We start from the raw sequence: 4,904 nt of genomic DNA on the forward strand, positions 1-4,904 counted from the left end.
GCCACATAGATGGCAGCAGGAATAGGTCCTCTGTGTTTCTAGTGAGCTGCAGCCATCCTTAGGAGCTGACCTATACCACACAAGGATTTCCCACCCTGCATTAGCTCCTGTCGGGGCAGGGGTGCCTATACACTTCATCTTTTTTTCTGGTCTTAGGCAGCTGGGAGGGAGAGCACTGGAGAGCCTTCTAGAAAATCTCTGTACAGATTCTGAGGCATCTCTGTCAGAGGAGTCAAAGTCTATTTGGGGGACACGGATCAGGAAGGGTCCTTGAGGGATGGACAGTATCTTCAGGACTGGAGTTGACCTCTAACATCATCTGTCTATCACAGGCTCTGAGTTCACATCCCGCCCTTGACCAGCCGGTAACAATAGCCAGGCTATTTCTATACCCCTGGGGTAAAGTTTAGGAGTGGTACTTTTGTGGGGGCAGAGAAAAGTTGAGACCCTGAAGAAACAGGTGGGGGAGGGTGAACATACATGAGAATTAATATCTGGCTGACAGCTGAACCCCGAGAAATGCCAGAGAAAGTTCCAGAAGTACACAGGAGACCGTGAGGAACACGCGAGTGAAAAGCTCACCCCATGTGGATATGTGAGTAGTGAGCGCTCAGATAATAAAGCAGGACAGTAATATCGGGAGTCAAATTTGTAAATATAGAAATATGAGACAAAGAAAAAGCAATCAAATGGCTATACAGTTGACTGAAGATATATTAAAAGACAGAGGAGAGAGAGTGCAGCAGCATCAGATATAAGACTTTTTAGAGTTCATAGAGGAGATATGCCCTCGGTTTTCTGAGCGCAGGACTTTAGAGGTTGCAAATGGAAAGAAGTGGGAATGAAGATTCAACAACATTATTGTAATTATGAACCAGAAAGCATCCCTGAAGATACCGCCTTATTTCTGGATGCTAATACAGGAAAGGTTGGACTGAAATCCTGACCAGCAGGAGATATTTACATCCGTGCCACCTGAGGAGTTGCAAGATACTCTCATGAAAGAGCAGTTACAGAGACTAACGATTTAGTCTATGAAAGGGAGTCTTCATCTTTCTCACTAGCAAACAGCAGCTCTGAGAGACAGAGAGAGAAAGAAAAGGCTTGAGAAGGATGATAACCTCGCTATCTCACAGATTAGGAACTATGCAGATATAGGACTCCTGTCAGATAGTAACAGCAGGTTTAGATCCACCCAAATGTTCAGAGTAAGCCGAAAGTAAAACAGAAATATAACAATAGCAGCAATTCTCCTCTCCAAGCTTGTATCAGAGAACTTGCTAGCAGAGGAGAAGAGATGCAAGGATTTCAATTGTTCCCAGTAATGGAACAGAGAGATGCACAATGAAATCTGGTTAGATTACATACTCCTCTATCATTTAAGTTACTCAAAAAATTAAAAACCACTTGTGCTCAATACAGTGCCACGGCATCCTTTACCCAGACACTGTTAGAAAATATAGCCATAGAAGCTCTGCCACCAGCGAATTGGAAGCAGTTAGCTAAGACTTGCCTGTCAGGAGGAGATTATCCATGGTGGAAAACCGAATTTACAGAACAGTGTCGGGACACAGCTAGAGAAACAGAGCCCAGCAAATTCCTATTTCGTATGAGATGCTTGCAGGTGAGGGACCTTATACAGGAACAAATCAATGGTTTGAATATGATATAGCAGCATATGTTCAAATTAGTGCAGCAGCCAAGAAGGCCTGGAGGAAGCTTCCATGGTCAAAATAACAAACTGAGGAGTTGTCTAGTATAAAACAGGGACCAGATGAGTTATTTCAAGACTTTGTTTCCAGACAAACGCAGGCATCTAACAGATTGATTGGAGACTCGGAAACAGGACAGATAATAATTAAACAGTTAGCATTTGAGAAGGCCAATTCTGTATGCAAGGCAGCTATAAGACCTTTAAGAAACAGGGTAACATTACAGATTATACCCGAATTTGCTCGAATATTGACCAATCCTACACACAAGGAATGGCCTTAGCTGCTGCCTTAAAGGGGAAGACAATGAATAATGTCTTATCCCAGCAGGGAGACCTAGACCCAGGGAGAACACAAGCTACACCTGGAGGTTGTTTTGGATGCTGTCTTATGGGACATCAGGTCAGGTGATGTCCTTATAGGAGAGTAAGCCCGAGGACAAGAAGAGAACCAGGACTGCATAGGAGATGCAGGAGAGGAAAGCACTGGACTAGCGAGTGCAGATCAAAAAGAGATGACCTAGGAAATCCCCTTTCGGGAAACGGATGCAGGGGCCAGCCTCAGGCCCAGAGACAAAATTAAGGGGCAATCCAGCAATCTGTGCCCCCACAAGGAAATCTATACAGGACCTTTTCAGAGCCACACCAGGAAGCTCAGGGCTCGACCTCAGTTCTTCCATATACACAGTTCTGACACCTGAAATGGGGATACAAGCTCTCTCCACAGGGGTCTATGGGCCTTTACCAAAAGGCACTGTAGAATCATTGTTAGGAAGAAGTAGCTCAACTATACAAGGGATCACTGTGGCTCCTGGAGTCATTGATGCTGATTTTGAGGGAGAGATCAAGGTGATGACTCACTCACCAAGTAGAGTTTCTGTAGTAAAAGCAGGTCAGAGGCTTGCACAATTAGTTTTACTTCCAGCTGTGCAAACCAATAATCAGAGTAAGAAAGAAAAGAGAGGAAAGGGTGGATTTGGTTTGTCTGATGCACATTGGGTAAAAGCCATAGGTCCTCAGAGATCAGAACTCACTTTGGTTATAAATGGAAAAGGATTTTCTGGCCTTCTAGATACTGGTACATATATTTCCGTTATAACCATCAGCCAGTGGCCTTCTAAGTGGTCAAAAACGGAGACTATTACACAGCTACAAAGAATTGGTCAGACTAGAAATCCTGAACAGAGTAGTAATGAACTGCATTGAGAAGATGAGGAAGGCCATGAAGGAACTTTTAAGCCATATATTATTCCTTATTTACCCATGAATTTATGGGCCAAGATATTTTGTCCAGAATGGGAATATATTTAGATTCCCCCAGCACAGCTGTTACTAATCAGATGTTTCAACAAGGATTATTACCTAATTGAGGTCTAGACAAGGACAATAAGGGAAAGGTTGATCCTGTTGTACCAGACAGTAGACCTCCTAGGGCAGGATTAGGGTATTTTTAGGAGAGGTCACTGAAAAACCTGCACTCCATGCAGACCCAAAAGTATGGAAAAGCGATGAACCTGTATGGGTAAATCAGTGGCCTCTAACACAAGAAAAATTACAAGCTGCCCAGCAGTTAGTGCAGGAACAGCTGGATAATGGGCGCATTTCATCATCTAATTCACCATGAAACTCTCCAATTTTTTGTTATTAAAAAGAAAGGTTTTGTATTTGCTCATGGACAAGTATTGTACCAAGTGGCCACAGTCATGAAAGGCAATAGCCATAATTTGTTCCAACAAAGCTTATTTATGGACATTAAACTTGGATTTCACACATTTGAAAGAATGGTTATACTCCACTCTGCTGCACTTAAATAAATAAAATGCCTTTGAGAAACAAGATCTGGAGTCAGTCTTCAGGCTACAATTTCCCTATTCATATCTATCCAGGGAAAATAGCAAGGATGTGTAGACTAATTCATCAAACTTGAAACTTGGTGTTGTCTGAGAAACTGGACCTCTGTGGAGGAGGGCTAACCCTCTCCAGCTGGGGTTAAGTAACCTGGCACTCCAGAGAATTACAGTCTTCCCACACTGAATTAGCACAGCCTCCTACCCAAAGTCTCTGTCTTCCTGGGTTCTGGATTCCCCTCATTGCATGGGGATTGGGGGAGAAAGGAGAGCAGAAGAGGACAAGGAAGGGAGAGTGGGCATGGGGAGGAGGACTTGAGGAAACTGGATAGCTGAAATGGGGCAAGGACAGAGAAAGAGAGCAAGGAAAGAGATGTCTTGACTGAGGGAGCCATTATGGGGCTAGCAAGAAACCTGGAACTACAGAAATTCCCAGGAATCCACAAGGATGACCACAGCGAAGACCCTAAGCAATAGTGGAGAGGGTGTCCAAATTGGCCTTGCCCTATAGTCAGATTGATGACTATCTTAAATGTCACCATAGAACCTTCATCCAGCAGCTGCTGGAAGCAGAAGCAGAGACCCACAGCGAAGCACTGGACTGAGCTCTCAAAGTCCAGTCAAAGAATGGGAGGAGACAGAATATGAGCAAAAAGGTCAAGACCATGATGGGTACACCCACTGAGACGGCTTACCTGAGCTAATGGGAGCACACCAAATCCAATCGGATAGGGAAGGAACCAGTATGGGACCAAACCAGGACCTCTGAATGTGGGTGACAATTGTATGGCTGGAGCAGACTGTGGGACCACATGCAGTGGGGCCAGGATTTATCCCTACTGCTTGGATTGGCTTTATGGAACCCATTCTGTTTGGAGGGATACCTTGCTCAGCCTAGATATAGCAGAGAGGGACTTGGTCCTTCCTCAAACCAATATGCTAGATCTTATTGATTCCCCATGGGAAACCTTACTCTGAGGAGTGGATGGGGGTTGGGAAAAGAAGGTGGAGGAAATAGGAGAAGGGGAGGGAGTGGGAATTGGGATTGGTGTGTAAAATGAGAAGAGATATACATATTTTTTAAAAAAGTGAAATAAAATAAAAATAAAAGATTTTCCTCCTTCCCATTTTTGGACATATGGAGTCAGTCACGTAGCAGATGGACTGCCGTTCTTCAATCCTAAATTAAGAGAGAGGTAGGAGCGCCAAGAGAGGTTTTAAAAGAGAGACTTAAAGGAAGCACAGAATGAGATGGTTGGAACCCAGAGGCAAGGTTGACAAAGAATGATCTGAAATCTGAAGGAAGGGGGACAGGTACCACAAAATGAGGGGCATCGGGAGAGGGT

The sequence above is a fragment of the Microtus ochrogaster genome, chromosome 15, assembly GCF_000317375.1.
Source record: "Microtus ochrogaster isolate Prairie Vole_2 chromosome 15, MicOch1.0, whole genome shotgun sequence".
Taxonomy (NCBI): Eukaryota; Metazoa; Chordata; class Mammalia; order Rodentia; family Cricetidae; genus Microtus; species Microtus ochrogaster.